This window comes from Pinus tabuliformis, chromosome 8 (assembly GCF_031772625.1).
Source record: "Pinus tabuliformis cultivar Carrire ecotype Pingquan chromosome 8, CPIR1, whole genome shotgun sequence".
NCBI lineage: Eukaryota > Viridiplantae > Streptophyta > Pinopsida > Pinales > Pinaceae > Pinus > Pinus tabuliformis.
In genome coordinates, this window is record NC_142294.1 from 1,620,582,231 (window position 1) to 1,620,606,213 (window position 23,983).

The window sequence follows — 23,983 nt, forward strand, 5'->3', positions numbered from 1 at the left end:
GACAATAAGAGTGGAACCATAATGATAGTCGTCTATTATTGATAAACAAAGAAGAATACAACCATAGTTCTGACGTCAAATCCTTCTCAAGAGGGTCCAGCCAGCAAGTTCCCCAAGCATTCACCCTTGAAGGTAGATCTCCCAAGACAAAACTCTCTCTCACACAAGTTTACACAAGATCAAAACACTTCACAACCTTCCTTAATCTCTCTAACAATCCCACACTTGTCACACCAGCTACCTATCAAGCTCACACACTATTAGCAACACTCCAAACACTATGAATTCCAAAACTAGCAGCTCATAGCAATGGTGGAGGCTTAAATAGGAGAAGGAGTCTCCATGAATGGTGGGAGGATGAGCTTATCTCCAAGGAAGGTGGCTCAAATGACGAAACAGACATGCCAGAGAAGGGAGGGTGACATATACAAGGCCAACAACCAGGTCTGGAATCATCTGGAAGGCCGGCTGTTAGAACAAACTCGCCCAGACTGGATCATCGCGGGTGGATAACTATGCTGGAGCGCTGACATCGCTACTGCATAACGAAGAAAGTCATGTCAGCGCGATCAAATATAAGCAACAGTCGCATTGTCTCATGAAATTCGACCATCGCGGGAATCACGTGTACTTCCACGCTGGCAGCGCGTTCGGTCTGTTTTGGAGCGCTCATCAGCGCGTTTATTTTTACAACAGACGCAATGATAGAAAAACTTTGGCAAAGTGGGTCATTTGGCAACATTAGAGAGCATGAGCATGGATGATTTGGACTCATGACATAGTAGGAAGACTGGTAGGAAGGCAGTGACAAATTACTGTGTAACAGATGCCCCCTAAAGCATGAAGCCCGAGAGAGTGGGAGGGGTGAAATGCTTTACGAAACTGACTGAACTGGAACACCACCGAGAAGAACCTGCACGCAAGTACAACTGATATCTCTGATAATCAATGACATGTAGTCTAGGCATGGGCGCAGCCATCCAAAAGACATACGAAAGAGGTCTGTGGTATGGACGCAGCCACCCAGCTAATGAGACTGTGATGATAATAATAAAGGTATGGTTGCAGCCATCCATGAAGACTCAGGTATGGGCGCAGCCATCCATCAATGAGTCATGTAATGATCATAATAATCCACAAAATCGCAACCTGGATCTCAATAGGCAAAATCTAGGGTCTTGCGCTCCATCTCGACCCGAACAAAGTACAAGTCCAAGCATGCGAATATAGGAGTTGAAGTCAAACATGCAAGAACATCGTCTGATTACCAGTCAATGATGAAAACTGTTAACATACGCGAGAGGTACCACCAATAATGACAATGGTCCTCAAGGTACTATAGGTACAATCTACGGCGTGCGAATCAGTGAGCTGGCGTCGAACACCCGCAGAATCATTCGATCGGAGGCCAATGATGAAAACCTCGCGTCGAACACGAAGAACCTGCCATTGAGGCATGCAAGCTCCAAGGCACCTGAAGGGAGTCTCTAGGTCAACTTCCTGGATAATGAGCTGAAGTCGACAGGAAGTGACCTTGATCGAAGGTGGGCCATAATGTTTCCCACATCATCGACACGAGATAGAGAAGGATAAGATATTTTGCGTGAGGTATCAGAGGGAGGTTGAGTATTCTTGCAGAGGTCAACTTCTCTTGAACATATCGGCGGCACAACAGTGGACTTGGCAGTATTTGACATTAAATGATCAGGGGTCATGGCGACAAGGCAATGAGCAGATGAGAGGTCAAACAGGATAACCCAAACCCACGGAGGCAAGCGTAAAAACAAGATGAGATGTTCCCACCCAGACACAAATGCAGACAAGTGCCATGTTCAAGAGCGACATACTGCCAACACGACAATGATTGTGGTTCCATTTTCCCCACCATTGCTGGTGAGTACCCCGGTTATTTTTTGATGATAAGCTTGACAGGGATAACATATGCTTGAAAGGCGTCATTTCGACAGAATCCGATGTCATTAAGTTTTAACGAGTCTGACAAAGGAAGAACTCGGCGTCTTTTCCTGTTTAGAGAGTCTGAAAAGACAGCAGAAAAGTGAACTCCAGGGGGGTCCTTTTTCGTAAAGTTGTGTCTCTCGAGCCCGAAAAAGTATAAAACAATGCCCGAAAGAACCGCCCGACCAATATGATCGAGGAGTACTTTTCGTAAGTAGTGACTTTGACCTGAAAAAGTAGAAAAGCGGTTAGAAGCACGTTGTTTTGTAGCCAATAACGAGTTCGAAACGACAAAAACCCAGCGATCTTTTTAAGTTTAAACGGTCGAAAAAAGAGCTTAAAGGCGACCGCCTCTCGCTTCTTTTAACGAGTTGAGAGGGAGACTCGGCTATCTTTTCTTGTTTCACGTCGAAAAAGAGCTTAAAGACGACGTCTCTGGACCAAGTGCGCATAGAACTGTCGTAATTCCACCAGCTAAGATCCTGCACAAGGAACACCGCACGCGTAAACCAGTTCGAGATAATATAGACAATGTGCATAAAAACATAGTAAAACTATATCGGAACCGAGCATATGGTAAAAACCATCATAAAAAACCCATATTTATGAAAAATAATATTTAATTTTTTTAAAAATTACCATAAATAAGGGGGGGTAAATAAATTTTTTACCGTTGTTACCATTGGAGCTTTGTGGAGCGACTTGGAGCTTTGAGGTTGATGAGCGAAATTCCACCTTGTACGTGCATCATCCATCCTGAAGTCAGTTCCAGGTAGATACATCTTGCCTTACGCTCCATTTTGAAGTCTTTTTTCTGCATTTTAACGGTGGGAAGTGGTTGTTTGAGCGGATTTTTTGAAACGCATTCCGCTCTCGGTCAGCGTGGATTTCCCTATCGGGTCCGCGCTGACCGAAAAAAAATTCCACATGCCACTCCCGGATCAGCGCGGAAGAGTGACGTACTTCCGCGCTGACCCGGAAAAAATATCAAAGGCGCCCATTATCAGCGCGACTATTTTAAAAACAGTCGTGCTGACTCCATGCAACAAGTTTTTTGATCAAATGAACGTGTGAAACACTGTAAGCAGGGCCCTAATGAAATCTTTTGATTATGTAGGGTATAATGGTGTTCGTTTGGCAGGAACGCGCTCACGATAACGAGGACATAGCGGCTTTTGCTGATGTCGGGTGCCGAAATGCATTGCGGGGGTGCGGGTTGCTTAAATTTTTCTTAACTCCACACTTGCGGGCACAGCCTGACCTTCTGGAACTCTTGATCAGGGCCTGGAATCCCACTGATGGGAAGTTCGTTATCCGAGGCCGAGACATTGAGTTTGATTACACAGAGATCTATTTTTTGACCGGTGTTATAGACATTTTTGGGCACTACAAACCCAAGCATGAAATGTCCATAAACCAAGGGCTTCTAAGTCCCTAAAAGTGTTGTTCTAACCCCTAAAGGAACAAGGTCAACAGATTACAGCTTCTCCCAGAAGTTCTCCATGAAAAACTGCTCAGAATTGGTCAAAATAGGATCATTTCAGCTGCTCCACAGGCCAGGTGCATTGCATCTCACCTAAACACACTGTATGGGTGCGTTGCATTTCAAAAATCCCTTCTATGGGGTGTGATGAGCAAGAAATGACAAATGGCAGTGTCATTCCGCAAGGTGGAGAGGCAATGGAAGCTTCCAGAAACTTCTCCTGTGACACTTGCCTCTCTGAATTCGACCAAGGATGAGTAAGAGATCATCAATCTCCAAGTGGAAGCACGAACTATCAGAGGGAAGACACTAATCAAATCACAAGCTGACTCATCTCCCTTACAGATATCTATATATGGATCCCTCATCCCAGAGATCCAGAGGCTGGAATTTTGCATATTGTAAGGAATTGTTGTTGGTTTCTTGAGACAAACATCAGATTGTTGGGTGATCTAAGCTTTGTATGAGGTGAAGAGGGGCTTCCTTGCTGAGAGGTTGATGCTGGGTCAGAACAACTAGTTGTAACTTCTCTTGGCTCTTTATTGTTTATCAATAAAAGCTATTCAAGTTCTCCTCCATACTTTTGTGTCATTCGTGTTTGCTGCATTTGTATGGTCAATCTATATCTGATCCTAGATTGTTTATGATTATAGATCCATGTCTTTGTATAGTGCTATGCTACTGTGATCTTACAAGTACTCTGTGAAGCTAGGCGTGCAAGGGAACAAGTATCGAAAGACTATCAAGGAAGAGAGGAATCAAACCAGGAGATTAGCGCAAGACAGAGGTTGGTCTTCTTTGTTCCTCTCTATCTATAATTCATAAAGGAAAAATGAAAGTAGCTTTACTCTGTTTGTTTCTAAGGCAGACGTCACACCTTAGTGGGATAAGCAGTTCTGAGTAGACACTTTTCCCTGTAACAAAATGGCGACTCCGCTGGGGAAGAATTAGTTTGTTTGTTTATCTTCCTTGTTGTCTATTTCATAAAATTACAAGTAGCATTCGAACTGCATTTTCCATAGCAAATGCAAAGTAGATAAATGCCACTTCAGTCCATCCATGGGATCTGTTTATGATTTAAACAACTGATTCACAAACTCTATGATTGCCCTTGTGATAGCTCTTAGATCCTCCTTAGATCTACCCCTGATTGTTGCATTACTGATTACCTTTTGTTCGGCCAAAATCCATGAACTGAACTGCAAACTGTGACCCGGAACCTAAGCAAAGTTTCGTTTCTGGCCCAGCACAGGTACTGTTCTGGGAATCTGAAATTCAGCGCACTTCCCGAGTGTAGAAGGTGCGCTGCATTTCAAATTCCCTGTGTTGCAGGTGCGCTGATCGGGCTAGGCTTTGTGCCAGTACGGACTTGTGCTCCCACGTACCGTCGAGTATATTTTGGGAGACCCCAATAGGCTTAATCCTTTATCCATAGGAAGCCGTGTCTGCCGCCCTATCGATCGCAATGCACTGAACACAGCATTCGGGAAGATTGACTGCCGTACCGTAAAAAGTATTCTGCAGTTTTGCGATTGGTTTGGTAATCCCTCTACCTAGATTTCTAGAGCAGTCCCTTTCGTTCCTTTTCAGACTCTTTAACAGAAAAGGTCCATCTGAGCACTTTTCACTTCAGGCTCATTAAAAATCGAAGGAGACTAGAGTCATCTTTTGTTTTTTCTCTCAACTCTTAAAAATTGAAAAAACAAGTTGTGTCAAAAAGTCTAAAATTTATTTTAAACGGAATATTCATTACCCTTTCCTACGTTGATCTTGGGTTGAGAAAATGGAATCCACCAACAAAGGAATTCCCCTTGGAGGAAATCCTAGTCCCTTCTCCTCTTGGGGAGATGTTGGTGCACCCCATATGGCCACATTGTCGCTTCTAGGACTGACAATCGGCTTGCCTGTATGGCAATTCTCAACCTCTATCGTTCAGAACACCGCAATTCCTGAACAATCGAGTCAGCAACTAGACGATTCCAGAGTTGCCCACCAACCTTCTACTTCCTCCAATTCTTCCTCTCCTCCTTCCTCTTCACTTGATGGGGCTGGTAAAGCCAAAAGTCAAGTACTTGAGAAGAAGAAGGAAAAGAAGAAGAAAGAGAAGAAGAAGAAGGAGCCAAAAGCGAATGGGGGCAAACGAGCGTCGTCTAGCGAAAATCCACACACTGCACCGACCAGGCCTAAATCGCCATGTGTCATTTGCGAAGGAGACCACTATCATAGAGATTGTCCTTGCATCCCTTGGATCTTAAGGGACTGGTCTCCTCATTTGCACAACCCGGTGTCATCAACCTCTGATGATCATGTTGAAAACACACCGTCGACTAGTGAAAGTGAAGCCCCAAGACAAAAAGGAAAATATAGATTTCCTTGTAAACTATGCGAAGGTGATCATGCCGTCCACCATTGTCCCTTCTTAGATGAGGCTAAAAGAGTTTTGGACGATCGTCCGGTTTCACCATTACGACTTCCTCCTGGATATAAAAAACTCTTGCCGAGTCCGTCACTAGTTGAAAATCCGGCTGGCCCGCTCAGGTGGTCGGCTGAAGCATCTATCATTGAAGACAAACCATCTGAACCCATACCAGACGAAAGTCAAAAGGTTGAGGCGGCAGTTGACCCGGTCTTGCCTTCAGAGGTTCCATCTTCAGATGATACAGTCACCGGAGAGAACAAGGACGACACTGTCTAAATTCTTTTCGTAAGCACAGACTCCAATGAACATGGGGGCAATTTACCCGTTCCTTTACCGCAGGAAGGAAGTTCGTCAGAGTCATACCCGGCCGTCTATTCGGTCCCACCTCCAAGCAACCTAGTTGTCTCCTTTGATTGGAATCAACTAGGCAGACCCCATTTACCAGCTAGTGTACCATTCCGAATTATTGTCCAAATATATAGAATGGTTATGGTTTGTACCATCATAGATGAAGGGGCTTCTGTGAGTATCCTTTCCTCGACTGCTTGGAAAGCGCTTGGTTCGACATCGCTTTTGCCTGAGATGAGAAATCTAACAGGCTTTGATAAAGGAACCAGTCGATCGTTAGGGATCCTTCCCAATGTGCCAATAACATTGAGGGGAAAAATTGTTCAAATGAACGTAATGGTAGTTCAAGGACCCCTGGATTATAATCTACTACTTGGACGAGACTATATTTATTGCATGGGAGCGATTGTCTCCTCACTCTTTAGAGTAATGTGTTTTCCGCACGAAGGAAGAGTGGTCAAGCTCGTGGACCAGCTTTCATTTCCCGGATCACACAGAGCAAATAGTCATATACCATCCCTGAATGGTCTTTTCACGCAAGAAATGTCTCAACCTCCAGTCCATCTGCCTGATGAGCGCGAGTAATCCGGGGGACATGACTGAAACCCAGGGGGCATGCACCCTGGTCTACTTTGGCAGGAAAATTTCGGGTATAGGGTAGGTTTCTGCGAGAGAATATGACTAGTCTGTACTCCTGTTCGTGATTGGAAGAGGGAGTTATTCTGGAATAAGATTCTCTCGTCAAAGTTATGTGAGTGGATTGTCTCACCTTTGTCTATTTCGGTAGACATCGCCGAAGAAATGTTTTGTTTGCGCTGTGAATAGAACAATCTTTGGTAACCTGAAAGAGGTAAACCTTTCCTGATAAAACAAATGTTTTGTCGATAGAACAAAAGGTAACCTTGAAACTTTATTTTATACCTGGGGGCATGCAAACCTTTTGGCATGCAAGCGAAGAGCGACTATTTTTTTTTTTTAATTTGTAGGTCCTCTAACCCTTTAAACTCATAGGATTAGTCGTTTCCTAACTTTCATAAAGAAAGGATGTGGGGCAAAACTCTAAAAATTGCCGTTATCATATATGGAACATTCTTATTATACGACTGGATTAATCGAGCAGTTTTAGCGCATAGTTCAAGCTCGTTAAAAAATAAACATAAGCCATGAGCAAATGTTTCCCCCCGAGTTTAAGCTCATTAAAAAATGAACCAATTTCCGGTAAATAACCATCGTGAATGTAATACTTCAACCTTTAAAGCCTTGGTCGTGTTTGCACCGTCACCTCCACTTTTACATTGGCCGATCATTCACCTCCATTTGATTGTTTACCCATTTTGAGGAACAACTGTGAAGAGTGATCTCACTAGCCATCCTTGTAACACTGCCGTGATTGGAAAATTCCAAACCTTACCTGGAATCAGTTGCTACCCATTTTATCACTCGTTACTCAAAAGACGAGTCTCCTTTAAGCTCTTTTCAACTGACTCGTAAAATATGAAAGATTGTCGAGCCATTGGCCTCTCCAGCTCGTTAAAGGGACCGGAAGTGCTATCCCTCCTCTAAATTTTAATCTTTTTGGACCTGAGGGATTATTACACAAAAAGATTGAGCGCTTGTTTTGTTCGGCTCGTTAAAAGTATCGAAAATTCATCCCTTCTGTATTGTTTTATACTTTTTCGAACTTAAGGGATTAGATGACGAAAAATGAATTTTTGAGTTACCTTTACGTTCCTTTTCAAACTCTCTAAAATTGAAAAGGACCGAGTTATCTTTGTCGTTAAACTCGTTAAAATTTTTAATAGCGACAAACTTGTCTATAGACGAGAACGAGTTTCACTATCGCTAGGCTCGTTAAAACATAGCGATGGGTTTGCCCAAAGGGCAAATTATAGAACAAGCATATGTTATCCTCCTCAAGCTTGATAAAAATAAAGAGGTACTGGTCAGCAATGATTGGGGAAAATTGGGAAGAAAACTTGAAGAAACTTTGTTGGTAGCAAGTCGCTCTTGAACATGACACTTTCATTCCGCATCCAAGTCAGGTTGGGTTGTTTCATTCACCGGCCACATCACCATGGTCCCATCATACCATCCACATTTGGGGTTAATGCTACCAATCCATCACGTCAGTGTCGCCGATATGTTCAAGAGAAGTCATTCAGAGAATTCACCTGTGTCTCACCCACTACAATACATTTATACTCCATTCTTTCATGACCGCCACCCTGAACCTTATATCACCAGATCGTTTTCACCTCCATTTAAATTATTTGCTCCGTTCCGTGTCATTGATGTGGGATTCATTAAGGCCCTCCTGTGACGGATCACTTCTTGTCGACATCAGCTCATTATCCAAGAAGCTGATCTAGGAACACCCCATTCAGTACTTTGAAGCTTGCATGCCTCAATGGCAAGTTTCTCACTTCCAGCGACAGGTTTACATCAATGACCTTCGACCGAAAAATTTTGCGTGGTGTTCGACGCCAAATCCTTTATTCACACCACGTGAATTGTACTGCAGTACCTTGAGGGTCATTATCATTATCGGTGATTCCTCTCGCGCTTGTTAACAACTTATATTATTGGCTGGTAATCAAGCGATGTCTTTCCATGTTCAACTTCAAAACATCTCTCACATGGATAGACTTGTACTTCGAGTGAAGATCGAACGAGATTGAAGACCCCGGATCTAGTTTCATCCATCCGGGCTGCGATATATATTCAGGAAAATAAAGACATCAAATGTACATCATTGTTGCATAGATAATCATCCAATCAAAGGGATGATGGCTCTATCAGAATCATCAGTCTACACTCAGACGATTGTCTGTCTTATGTACATGAAAATGAATTTATAAAGCTGAGCATGGGAATGTCCGCCTCAGCTAGATCATGAAAATATTATGAAGAAAATGTATTGTATTGTATCTTATTACAGGTCTCCTCCCAGCTTGAAAGAACTTCGGATCCTCATAATAAAGCATTTCACCCGACACCAAAAGATTAACGACCTCATGCTTTAGGGGGCAACTGTTATAGACATTTTTGGGCACTACAAACCCAAGCATGAAATGTCCATAAACCAAGGGCTCCTAAGTCCCTAAAAGTGTTGTTCTAACCCCTAAAGGAACAAGGTCAACAGATTACAGCTTCTCCCAGAAGTTCTCCATGAAAAACTGCTCAGAATTGGTCAAAACAGGATCATTTTGGCTGCTCCACAGGCCAGGTGCGTTGCATCTCACCTAAATACACTGTATGGGTGCGTTGCATTTCAAAAAGCCCTTCTATGGGGTGCGATGGGCGAGAAATGACAAATGGTAGTGTCATTCCACAAGGTGGAGAGGCAATGGAAGCTTCCAGAAACTTCTCCTGTGACACTTGCCTCTCTGAATTCGACCAAGGATGAGTAAGAGATCATCAATCTCCAAGTGGAAGCAAGAACTATCAGAGGGAAGACACTAATCAAATCACAAGCTGACTCATCTCCCTTACAGGATCCCTCATCCCAGAGATCCAGAGGCTGGAATTTTGCATATTGTAAGGAATTGTTGTTGGTTTCTTGAGACAAACATCAGATTGTTGGGTGATATAAGCTTTGTATGAGGTGAAGAGGGGCTTCCTTGCTGAGAGGTTGATGCTGGGTGTTATCTCAAAATCAGACCCTGATAGGCTGCTGGTCAGGTTGACTCTAAGTAACTATTTCAAACCTACTTTAGGCTGAGGCTTAGCCTCCTCAACCTGAGAGGGCTCTCTCTGGGTATATAATGATTTTGATTAAAAATAAGATGGCTAACTCTTGTAGAACAACTGTGACAAATATGAATGCTGGAAATACATTAAACAAGTATCCATTGGGCCTATGGAGTCAACAACACCTCAATATAACAAAGACCTTGACCTTACATGGAAGTCAGGGCATTCAGCATTTGAATATTCAAAACATACACTCATATGGAACCACACAGTTTACAGATGCATACAGGAAATCAGAGCACATTCAGTGAATTCTGAGTGATTATACATCCATACCACTGTAAACAAAACTAAGAAAAGGAAAACATCACACATTCTGAATATAAGAAATCCTTCATGAATCCTGAGAAGTAAAATCAAAATTATATTACTGAAAGTGAGTCTTTACATAAGCCAAATACTATGCTCTGTTATAAAGTTTTCCAACACTCATTACATTGTTGTTTCAGCTATATATAGAACTCTTATTCTAATTGATCGAGATTCCTCCTCCAGCATGAGGGGAATTCGAAAACTATTTCTAATGACACCTATCAACCATTTAACTAACTAATAAATACAAAAAAGTGCTGACTGGAGTTTTTTTAGAGATTTAAATCAACTATGACTCTAACTCCATATTGTATGTATGATGGCTTCTCCTCGTTCTTTGACATCTGGCCCTCTTTCAGTTTAGCTGAGATGGGTGTTTAATGCTCCATGTTGACCTTGGATGCTGAATCTTTTTAACTGCTCAGAAATATTAGGAGATTACCCTTGCTTCTCGGCTTCAGTTTTCCCCAAAATATTCGAATGCACAGAAGCATGACCTTTAGCCTTTAATTACCCCAAAATGTAGAAGACTGCCACGTCCTTGATGCGTTGTAAGCTTTTCCCATGAACATGTGTGCAGGCAAACCGTTTGATATATCCTGAACTGTGGTAAAGGTGTTCACTTTACGATAAAAATTGGATTTGAATATTAAACCTTTTTTAAGCGTCCACCTGTCTTAACATAATTGACTGTTGATAGCTTCAGATGATGTCTTGCATGCCCTTTAGACGTTTTCCTTCCAAAATTCCTGCTTATAATTCAAACTGCTTGAATTGCGTAAAAATCACCACCTTCCGCGCTACGAAACTGTTGAGTTTTTTTTTTTTTTTTTTTTTTTAAACAGCTTGCTTTTGACCCAAGACCTTTATTAGCTGAGTATTTGATTGCCAAAAATTCCCTTAAACTTTCCACATGTCGAACAGGGATTTATATTTCCTCAGAAAGATAAGTTTAAGCAAATTTGTCAAAATTTTGGAAACAAAACCTTACTTGAAATGAAAACTCATTTAGCAGGTAGCTGGCTTAGCTGTGCCTTCAGATCTTCAATTTGTTTCTTCATAGCCTTATTCCCAGCTCTCAGTTGCATATTAATCCTTCTGATGTACTTGGCTTCTTTGATTGCTGGTACTGTCCATGTGTGAAACTGTGAATTGCCATCAACCACTGAATTCAACTGGGCTTATGGGGTTTCATTCCCTTTCCATAGAGCTTTATAATACTTTGCGTGTATAACTGCATGTTTTCTAGCGACTTTCTTCAATTTGGCAATCTCATATTTAGCTGATTCTAATTGGCTCTTTATGGCTGCTATATTATCTCCTTGAGATGTGATGACTGTTTTGCTTGCGTTTTTCTGTGTCTCTTCCCCTGTTTCCTCTGTTCTTGGCAGTGCTTCCTGTACTTGCTGGAATCTCCTTGTCATAGGTCTTCTAGGTTTAAAAACGAATTCTTCAGCTGGCACATCAAATTTAAGCCTTTTTGAGGCCTTGGATTTCTTGGTGCTTTCTTGTTCTGACTGCATCAATTCGATTTGAACTGGTAGAGACTGCTCGAATTCAATAGCCTGTAATAAATCATTTAAACTTGCCTTGGACACTGGACTGTCTTCGACTGCTATAGCTTTACCTTTCTCCTTATTTATCTGGCTTCTTGTTCTTACCCTTGAGACTACTCCAGATGTGCTTGTTTCAGGTACAGTCTTTTTACCATGAACTTTTTCCTTAGTTGATTGTTGAGGTTGATCTTGGATGATGAGTGGCTTCACTTGTTTTCTTACTTGTGACTTTGGAACTCTTTTAGCTCTTACTTTTGTTTGGAGCTCAGCTATTGTAGCCTCTCTAACAGGTTGAGGAGTGAGGCCAGTCTGGCTTTTGAAGCCAGCCATAAATATGAATGAATTCCAATCCCTGTCTATATTTTGGAGCCCATCTAAAACCAGTAGTTTAATCAAACCATGATGAAACAAAGAGGTTTCATAGTCCTCTTTCCTCAGCTGTGCCTTATCACACATCTTACTCAAACTACGAAACAGATAAAAAGGTAAGTCTATGGAGACTTTCCCGGTGAAATGCAAAAGTAGTTTGAAATGGTAAGAATAAACCTTGTTATACCTTCCTTCACAAGTCAAATATTTTTGTATGCAGGTGAGTAAGAGAGCATAATGTTCTTTGACATAATTCCTGGGCACTGCCTTACTTAAATCTTCATTTACATAATCATCCTTCAAAAACTCCTTGCAAGGATTCATGTCAAATTTGAAATTTTTGAACCATTCCTCTTGTCCTCTTGGGATCTCTGTCACAGCAGATATCACTTCTGGAGAAACCTGCACTTCTAACATGGCTACCTTTGAATTCAAACCAGTGAAGTTAAGTGCAAATTCCTTAGTTACCTGTGCATGTCCTCCTTGTAACTTTTTGCAAAAGTTCCAGCACCCGGCCTTTTTAAACGCTTTCTTCACCTCTTCATTTCTCAGCGTTATATCCAGGCCTTCGGGTTCAGTCCTTAGACATTTGCCGGATTTGTGCTCTTTTTTCTCCATGGATCCTTCCAAATCTTCGCACACAAAGACTACCAGCTCCGGTTGGAATTGTGATTCAGCTTCTTTTTTAATTCGGCCTCGCTTGATTATCAGCCTCGCTTGATTATCAGCCTCGCTTGAATTATCAGCCTCGCTTGAATTTTAAACTCTTCCGTTTAAAACCTTTTCAAGATATAATCTTGCAAATTTGTCATTCATGCAGGACTTACGGCCATCATTATGGTTTATGCACGGTAAAATTTCTTGGGAGTAATAATTGGTGCATATCAACAAATCTAGTGGTGGTGATAGTGGCAATGAGCGTTAAAATGTGATAAGAAAGGTATATGAGCTGACATGAGAAGACATGGCTGACGACTCACCTAACGGACTTGACATTTCGGGAAAGATTCGCTGCAGAATGTACGAATCCATGATTTCGCAGCGCTGTTAGTTTTGAATTTTAATGATGCGCTGTGAAACTGCCTAATCATGAAGCGCTGCGAAACTGCCTAATTATGATTGCGCTGTGAAATTGGCGAATTGGAATAGCGCTGCGAAATCACGGAAAGGCACGGTGACTCACATAAGACAAGAGGTGGCTATAGAACAATGATGGGTAGAGGGGAACCAATAGGAGTTGAGAACAACTTGAGTTAAAAACTCTTTTAAAAACTCCAAATCCTACGGGAAGAAAATTAAAACGAAATTAAACTAGCACAGACCTTTGTCATCGGGCTAAGATAGAAAATTACATGTATCAGTTTTTAGTTCTAAGTGATAACACTGGGTCAGAACAACTGGTTGTAACTTCTCTTGGCTCTTTCTTGTTTATCAATAAAAGCTATTCAAGTTCTCCTCCATACTTTTGTGTCATTCGTGTTTGCTGCATTTGTATGGTCAATCTATATCTGATCCTAGATTGTTTATGATTATAGATCCATGTCTTTGTATAGTGCTATGCTATTGTAATCTTACAGGTACTCTGTGAAGCTGGGCGTGCAAGGGAACAAGTAGCAAAAGACTATCAAGGAAGAGAGGAATCAAACCAGGAGATTAGCGCAAGACAGAGGTTGGTCTTCTTTGTTCCTCTCTATCTATAATTCATAAAGGAAAAACGAAAGTAGCTTTACTCTGTTTGTTTCTAAGGCAGCTGTCACACCTTAGTGGGATAAGCAGTTCTGAGTAGACACTTTTCCCTGTAACAACCGGGTTGTCACGTCGAGGTGAGAGGCCTATTCTGGAGGGGCAGCGACCCGGTGGTGATACTTTAGACATGCTGATGGCTCAGGCGTGCCCACAGGCACGCAAGTCGCGGAGCGGAAAGATAGCAATTCCTACGGTGGAGGACATCATCCTTCGAACTATGCTCTTCATGGTGACATGGGCAGCGGGCTCCCAGGCCCAACACGAGGCCTCGAAGACCCATCTTCGACTGGCTCTCGAATGCTTGAATCCTACCATATTTAACTGGGCAGAGGCAGTAGTGGCAAACATGAAGAGACAACTGACCAACTGTCGTCGTGGTGAGTCGAAGTAGTTTGGCTATGGATCGATCTTACTCCCGCTCATGCTGGAGCGGGTGCCGACATTGCAACTGCAGGATATGGTCTTGGACCCACCTAGGCCTCGTGAGACGAGGGCCACATGATGGGGCCATGTCATGCCACGAGGAGGTGGCGGTCGACCAGTGGCATGGGGGGTATACTTCCGAGAGTGGTTGGAGTGGCAGACTCTCTTTGTGGAGGACTGGCCATATGCCCGCCTAGACTTCCGCGGAGACCCAGACATGCCGCTGCCTGCTGGAGAGCAGTGGGATGACAGTGGTAAGACACTTGATCTCATTTTTTGATTTTTTATTTTTATGATGTTTTTTATTTTTTCATGTACATGTCGTAATGACGAACGCTATGGTATGCAGATGTAGGACCGGCGAGACCCCTTGGCCTGGCTCCAGAGGCGCGGAGGGACGCGCAGGGCATTGGAGCTCTAGCCCTGGCTCCTCTGGGAGATGACGCGATGGAGACCGTGATACAAAACCTCGAGGGCTTGCTGACAGGGATTCCAGATTACCTGGGGATAGAGGAGGTCCCCATAGCGTCCCAGATCCATACAGTGGGAGTAGAACCTAGGATGCACCGCCTTTTGAGGCGGGTGGCACGAGCGGCTGTGCAGTATAGGGAGCACAACCCGCCATAGTAGATATCTAGGTCTTTATTTCCTACTGGTGATTTTTTGAGAGACATGTGTCTCAGATGTACAGAGAACACAGGCCTTATTTAGACATGTACACTTATTTTTTAGCGCCTTGGTGCACCACACGATATATATATATATATATATACATATTCCTATGGTCTATTATTGTGCTTTTATGTGCTTGCTTGTATGATGTTTTGATTATATGTTACGCAAATGTCTATCTAATACATGATTAGCCAATGCATCAGATATGTGTTTAATCATCGTGGAATATGCTGATATGTAATGTAATCAAAATTCCTCTCTAACAATTTAACACGTAAATACAACCTTAAAATGTGACGGTCTCTGACGGAATATCGCCCATTGAGCTGATGGACGACAAGTTGAGAGTCCAGGTTGACAACCAATGTACGAATATTGAGATTAATTGCCTCGGCCAATAATTCAATCACAGCACTATATTCAGCGACATTGTTTGTGGTACAGCCCAAACACACACCTTGAAGATCTATCAACTCACCGTGAGGATCGTAGATCACCCACGCCGCAGAAGACAAATTGCGAGTGCTGCGGCAGGCACCGTCAGCGAAACCAACGTAAGGTGCACCAGACATCTGCACAAGAAGCAAAAGACACAATAAGCGGCAATCACGCCTTCACACCAAGCCAAAAACATGAAAACACACACACACAACACACTTGCTAAAACACACGCATGTACAAACCGAAGTGCATGGAATCATGCATAGTAATTTTTCAAGTACAGCTCGTTGTGGGGCTTATCGAGAGGATTACCTTCGTAGTCAACTAGCTCATATGCCCCCTTCTGCAAAACTCTCTTTACAATATAAGGGCCTAGCCACATGGGCTCGAGTTTGCCTGCCCCCAGCTTGTCATTTGCTTGGTCGTATAGCAGGACTAAATCTCCCTCAACAAAGGAACGAGGATGGATGGTATGGTCGAAGTGAGTTTTAACTCTCTTCTTCTGTGCTTCGATAGCTAGAGAGGCTAGCCGACGGGTCTCGTCCAGCCGTTCTAGGTAAAGAAGGCGTTCCTCTACCGGAGTAGTGTTGGGAAGCAACTCGACGGCCAATTTTAACGAAGGGATTTCGCATTCGATAGGAAGGGTAGCCTCCAGTCCATAAACTAATTGAAATGGAGTGAAACCAGTGGCATCCTTCACAGAGGTTCGGTAGGCCCACAAGGTGGGAAACAACATCAAATGCCAATTAGACTTATGCATGCCAACAGTACGTTGAAGCATCGTAACCAAAATCTTGTTAACGGCTTCAACCTGGCCATTGGACTGAGGATAGTATGGGGTCGAACTATCATGTCGTAAGCCTAGTTGGGTTGTCAGTTCGGTCATCATGTGATTACGGAAATGCTTCCTGTGATCCGTGACGATGGCCTGAGGAACTCCGAACCGTGAAATAACATGGTTGAACAAAAACTGTGCTGCTGTGTGACCGTCTTCAGTTAATGTGGGCATCGCCTCGGCCCATTTTGTAAAGTAATCGACGGCAACGATAATATACCCATGCCCCTCGGCCGAGCGAGGGTTACAGGTCATATAATCAATGCCCCATTTTGCAAAAGGGCCAACGGTGACAACAGGGTGCAACGGAGCTGGTGGCGCACACATCTTCCGCTGGTATATCTGGCACGCGTGACACGAACGGACGGCAAGAATGCAATCCTTAAAAATGGAGGGCCAGAAATAACCAGCGCGGAGGATTTTTTGAGCTGTGGCATATCCGGACATGTGACCACCACAGGTGCCAGAGTGGCAGTCATTCAGGACTCACTCATCTTCCTCGAGAGTGAGACATCGGCGGAGGACGGAGTCAACGCCGAGGTGGTACAGGGTGTCCCCGATAATACGGTAGGGTTGAGACTGATGACGGATCCGTCGCCGAGCATCCTTGGACACAGCGGGACGGAAAGAGGACGTCTGCAGATATACAATAATATCCCCGTACCAGGGATCGAGGGTGCTGATCAGGAATAGAGTTTCATCCGGGATATGGTCCTCTGAGTGAGAGGGTGCGGAAGGAGATGGCAAAGAGCAAAGTAACTCAGCAAAGACCAGGGACTTCTTAGACTTGGCAGCAGTAAATTCCAAGTCAAACTCTTGGAGGATGACGATCCACTTTGAGTATTTGCCCCCCAGCAACTGACGTGACAAAATGTACGTCATCGGGTTGCAATCAGAAATCACGGTCGTGGTACGCAACAAGATATAATGCCGGAAACGTTGGACGGCACAAACGGCGGCCAATGCCAACTTCTCGACGTAAGCGTATCGAGTTTCCATGTCTAAAAGGTTGCGGCTGAGGTAATATATGACATGCTCAGTGTCATCATCGTCGTTTTGCACGAGAACCATACCGATAGTGGTATCGGCGGCAGCCAAATACAGAGTATAATTGCGATGGTAATTCGGAGGACGCAATAATGGAGCGAAAACAAGGAGACCCTTGAGACGCTCGAAAGACTCTTGAGCGATAGCATCCCAATGAAAAGGGGTATCTCGCTTCAATAACCGTGTAAAGCCTTTAATTACTTCAGCATAGTTCGGAACGAATCATCTTAAGAAATTTGCTTTGCCCTGCAAGCTCTGCAACTGCTGCAAAGAAGCAGGGGGAGGAAGATTCAGAATAGGTTCGACTTTGAGGGGATCCAGACGGATGCCCTCTCAGGAGACGATAAACCCGAGAAGTCTTCCTGATTCAACGCAGAAGACACATTTATGAGGATTAAGCCTGATGCGGTAGTGTCGACAGCGGAGAAAGATTTCACGAAGATGGGAAGGGTGGTCCTGGCATTTGACTGAATGAGCTGGTAGATCATCCAGGTATGGTTGTACAATGTGACGGATGTCATGAAAAGCATAAGACATTGCACGTTGGAAGGTAGCACCGGCGTTCTTCAAACCGAAAGGGAGCTTTTTGTAAGCAAAAGTGCCCCAAGGACAGATAAAGGCAGTCTTATGCTGATCAGCGGGTGCAATATTGATCCGGTTATACCCAAAAAAATCGTCCATAAATGAATAGATTTCGTTCCCTGCACACTCATCAATGAGTTGATCGATGAAGGGTGTGGGGAAGTTATCCTTAGGACAGGCCCGATTGATTTCACGGTAATCAACACAGACTCGAATGGTGCCCTGTTTTTTGTTCACAGGGACAATATTGGAAACCCAATCTGTAAGAGGAATGGGGTAAATAAAACCAGCCTTGAGAAGCTTTTCAACTTCTGCTTTAATGGTTGCGGCCTTTCGGGGGTGCACGGGCCGTAGACATTGGCGAACAGGCTTAGCACCCGGATACGTAGGTATCTCATGCACCACTATGCTAGGGTCAATGCCAGGCATCTCTTCGTAGGACCAAGCGAAGACATCACAAAATTCGCAAAAAAGATCGGTGTAGAGCTGAATTTCCTCCGGAGTACAAGTGACTCCAATGTGAATGTGCTCGACAATCCCTGGTTTCGCAGAGATGTCGATGGGTTGGGTCTGCGTAATGTTTCCCATATTTCCTTCAGAGGACACTTGATAAACTTGAATAGGTGTTTGAAGGGGTTGAGATGGGAGACAAGGAGCAAACCGCTCGAGACAGGTGATCATTTCCTGATGGGCAGGGAGAAACGAGGAACAGTGGTGATGATCAGACCAAGGAGGTTCCTCGAGAGACATGGTCTCAATAATGGCTTCATCGGAAGGAAATATTTCCTTTAACGGATCCGAAGTAGCGTCATCTCCAAGCCAAGGGGAATGAACATACGAGTCGAGAACCCTGCTCGGAGGAGCAGGTTCGGGAGGGGGAGCCGATGCAGCAACGATTTCAACGTAGTTGAGCTCGGTAGGACTCAACGGCATCATATCGCCCCAAGATTCTATCTGATTAGCAGGAGGAAGGACCCACGGATCAGAGCGCACGGAAATCATATTAATAGGAGCGAGATTAGGAGGTGGGAGGGAAAAGACACCCATCAGGGTGGGATCTTTAAAAAGTCCGGCTCCCACACTCTCACATGATTTGGAGGTATGCTCCACGAAAGGCACGTTGCCTTCGGAAGAGGAGGCGAAGAAGGAGAGCTGGTCCATGGTGACAATCTTCCCTTGATAAGGGAAACGAATGACACGGAAAAGAGACGAATCCACGGCTTGCATGGTGTATGTCCAGCTACGTCCGAGGAGGAGGTTGTAAGTAAGATTAGCATCGAAAACTTCAACCTCCACTTCGACCATCTTCCCTTCCAAAGAGATGGGCAACCGTTGGAGTATACCATAAGGACGAGACTCTCTTCCGTCAAAGGCTTCCAATGTTGTAGGAGACTGGCTACGCGTCGTAGACCCAATAGCTTTCCAACAGGCAATAGACATGATGCAAGTTGAAGCACCTTCATCAATGACTGTACGATGAATCGTTTTAGTATTGATAATGACTTGTATGAGGAAAGCGATTTGGTGAGGCAGTCTCGGCGTATGGCCTTCGAGATCAAAAGAAATCAGATCTGAGTCAGCCGGGTCTATGCCACCGATGGCCGATAGCAAGGACTTCCTCTGGGAGGGGCAGCTCTGGAGCACTTCTAAGGCGGACATAGCAGACGGAGCCTGAGCTAAGTCCTCAACGATGCTGTAGTGTTGGGCAGCACGAGCATTAGGGTTGTAAGAAGACTTCCGGAGTACACCTTTTGGAGGGGGTCGGATGGGCGTCTCAGTGCTAGGTCTCTCGATATGGAGTGGACCAGAACTGGACGGAGGAGCACTGGAGGGGACCTCAGGCTCTTTCCCGGCATGCAACGGATATTCTTTTTCCCGAGTACTGATGTGGACGGGGATCGTCCCAGCCATAAATACTTGGGAGCCAAATGAAGAAGAGGGTTGCGATGGATCAGCCACCATTTGAGTTTGTTGTGAGGGGAAAGGTTCTTTGAGCACAGCAGGAGTCCCGGGAGCACCTTTCAACAATCGACTAACTTCGAACCGCCTGGGGCAGTCTTTAGTATAGTGATCCTCGTCACAGATAAGATAAGGATACTTGGGTTTACGTTTGGATCCTTCCTCGGGTGGAGGTTTAGGGGAGTCCTGTCTGGGCTGCTCAGATGTATTCTTAGCTTTCCCCTTATTCTTTCCTTTCGAGGATTTATCCGTTGTGGTGGACAGGACGGCGTTAACCTCGGAAGTATTTCCAGAATTAGATTGACCCTGAGAAGTGTTTTCGTTTGAAGCATTCGATTTTTGCTTCCCAGGGTTCGCGGATGATTTCTTTGAAGATGCATTTACAGAGCCAATAACATCGTCAACAGATGGCTTTGGCGGAACTTTGGATGTTCCGGGTCTCAGGGCATCAGGCAAATAATCATATAAGGTACCTGACTAAGAATAAACTAAGTCAAGGTACTGAGCACGCGCGATAGCTTGCTCTTCAGTTACACAAGCTCCCATGGCAATGTCTCGCGCGATTGCGAGGACAAAGGAGGTTGTAAACCAATCGGTCAGGAGCTGATCAGGAATCCAGAACTTGATCAAACAACGACGCCGTCTCCATTCATGTATATGATCGGATATATGCGTGGTCGTGTCCTGTTTAAGAGACGTGAGGAGATGCGTTCCTGTCTCATACCGAATGGGCAACTGAAAGTGAGTTAGAAATGCCATTGCCAACGAGTTGAAATCTTGAAAGGATCCACGATTCAACTCAATGTACCACTTAGCAGCCGAGCCGGTGAGAGTCCTTTGGAAAAGGCGAAGCCAGATGGAATCATCAAGCCACGAATTTGACGAACACCAAAGGTGATAGGTCATGACGTGGGCTTGAGAGTCCTCTCCGGCTTTGCCATCGAATTTGGGACAATCACCAGGTATCTTGGTTGGACCTGGTGGCCAATATGGATTATGAAGAATGGGATCATTAGTCAATTTGGACACATCTGGCAGTTCCAACGTTGCTAAGAAAGGTAACTGAGGATTGAAGGACATCTGTGGCCGTGGATAAGAGGTAATACCAGAGTTCCAACCAGGTGGCGGTTGCCCCCATGGACTTTGTCCGGACGGGCTCGGCCCATAAGGGTTCTACCCATAGGGATTCTGTCCATAGGGGTTTTGTCCATAACCGGACGGTTGACTCTGGATCTGCCCCCCAGCACCCCATGGATTACCAACTTGACCTGCAGGAGCAACATACTGTTGCTGGTAATTCTGATAGGGAGTGACCTGCATTTGTTGATAATTTTGATACAGGGCCAACTGAGTTTGCCCCTGAGGTTGCTGGTAACCATATGGTTGCTGAGCTCCATACTGAGCCTGGTGACCAGGTTGCGCTTGGTAAGAAGGTTGGGATTGCAACCCACCTTGCATCTGAAGACCAGTTTGAGTCTGGGGCCCAGAAGAATGTCCTTGAAAAGGTTGAGCTTGGGCCACCTGGCCGGAAGGTTGCCCTGGTTGGGTTTGGGATGGACTTGTTTGCCCAGAAGGATGAGCTTGCTGGGTATTAGGTTGTCCTTGTACAACTGAGGGTTGTCCTTGCGAAACAGATGGCTGAGCGGGCTGGACGGTCGGTTGACCTTGAGGTTGACCAACTTGTCCAGATGGATGACTAGGCTGGGCAGTGGGTCGGCCTTGCTGCACGTAAGGCTGACCGCCCTGCCTAGAAGGGTACCCCTGCTGGATTCCAGGTTTTCCTTGTTGCATATAAGGTTGTCCTGCTTGTCCAGATGGATAACCTTGCTGGACACCAGGTTGACCTTGTTGGATGTAAGGTTGTCCCGGTTGCCCAGACGGGTAACCTTGCTGAATACCAGGTTGCCCCAGATTGCCAGAAGGTTGAGTAAGATAAGTGAAAGACGAACCACCAGCAGCCGAAGGTTGTCCCTGATAGGGTTGTCCTTGTGGTCCCCCAGGTTGCCCTGGCTAAGACTGGCCGTAATATTGCTGCCCTTGGGGGGTTTGCACGTAAGACGGCTGGCCTTGGTTAGGTGGTCCCTGAAGCTGTGCAGGCATCGCTTGGCCACCATGGTAAGTGGTGGCACCCCAAGCAATGGATAATGGTACCAAGACCTCAACAACAGGCTAAGTAGGCAAGGGCCTAGAAAGATAGAGGTATTCACCAGTGGAATCGTAGTAATAGAACGGACCTCGCGAGCTTGGATCCTAGACAGTTTGCAAATATTGATCACATGGCCCCCCTCCTGGAGTGGGACCAGAAGAGGGCGGTGCACTTTGTGCAGGATGAACAACTCTGGGTGTATGTGCCGCTGTGCCACTACTTACTGGGCCATGAGACGAACCAGCACCAGTAGTCACAGCTGAAGATGTCGTAACGGCACTAACAACCGGTGTTGAATACGCTACACAAACAGTCGGAACAGTTGGAACTGAAGTGACGGGTGTACTGTGAAATTGTGAAACAAAAGATCCCATAGTGGGAGTGATGTGGAGATCCCACATGGTACTTGAAGAGGGGATCCTAGTACCCAAATTATCCCTCAAGGACTTATATCGTGAGGGTACCGGAGATGTGGCCAGGATAGGAGTTTCGATACTCGACAATAAAGGTGTCTCACTCACTCTAGGAGATGTATCATCCATGTCGGAGGAAGACATTGGGGTCGAAACACCAGGAGGGGTAAAAGGAATATCGTCTTCGTAAGGCTCCCAAATGGGGTTCCAGTGAATTTCGTAAGCTTCGTCGTCTGGAGCACGAGAGTTAATCGATTGGATACTCGGGATAACAGGGAGAGTATCACTCACAACCGGTACCTCAGGAGGAACAGAAGATGGAGACCCTTGATCACTTGGAACGGGAGACGGGATCGATGATTCCGCCAGGATGACAAACTTCAAAACAAATCCTAGGGAAACTAACGAGAAATGACCCTACTCAAACTAACGCAAACAAGATCTAACCGGGTAAATTTTAATCGCGGCCGAATAAATTTTAAGACGCAAGGACATAACTTGACCTTTTCATTTTTTAAGAGTCGAGAAAAGGACAAAAAGATGACTCTAGACGCCTTCGAATGTTTAATGAGCCCGAAGTGACTAATGCTCAGATGAGCCTTTTCTTTTAGGGAGTCTGAAAAGGATCAAAAGTGACTACTCTGGAGAGCTAGGCAAAAAGGTTTACCAAACAAATCCGTAAAATTGCATATACACATTGGCAGTCATATGAAAACCAAGGACTTCCCGTACGGCAGTCAATCTTCCTGAATGTTGTGTTCGGTGCATTACGGCTTGTAAGGCGGCAGACACGGCTTCCTATGGATAAAGGATGATAACCTAGTGGGGTCTCCTCATATACTCGACGGTACGTGGGAGCTCAAATCCGTGCTAGACCACTGTTGAGTCACGGAAGGAGGAATCACCCAACCTTAAGTGAAACAAAAGTGACTAGGTTTAACGACGTCGGAGCACGTCTCTAGCCTAGACCTCTAAAAAGTGAGCGTTATGTTCCAATGAGTTTTTAGGTTCATTCAGTTCATTTTAAGGTTGATCTTGTATTAGGTTTCGGTTTTCAGGCCTTACCGTATGAAATCTCTCAAAATTGCCTAAATGCAAATTATATGCCAAAATATGTCATTCCATTCGATGAATGCTAGTTACGAGAGGGTTCGAGAGTTTTCGCGCAAACGAAATGATCACAAAACAACAAATAGCTTCCCTAATGCAGCTAATGGAGATTCACAAACTTTTCTTCAAGATCACTAATCACTAATCAAAAACGAAAAGCTTTTAATTCTCATTAACTAATACAAAGCAAAAGAGATTTTTCTTTTTGTTGATGACAAAGTGCATTAAATAAACTTCAAGAAATAATAACAAACAAATGTGAAAAGAACCGGTTGACCCCAAACAACTGTGATCTGTGTCCGGGTAGTGAAAAGAAATCGAAACAATGTCAAGATTGGTTCAACAATAATCACTTAAACAACCAAGCAAAAGCAAGCAAAGAGGAAGGCTTCACCAAACCAATAGCAAGC

The 23,983-nt window shown here is 44.5% G+C and overlaps 1 pseudogene; it reads left to right on the forward strand.

Moving 5' to 3' along the window:
• The first annotated feature begins 3,079 nt into the window (after nucleotides 1-3,079).
• Nucleotides 3,080-23,983, forward strand: part of LOC149242301 (putative sucrose-phosphate synthase 3) — a 62,358-nt pseudogene continuing 41,454 nt past the window's right edge.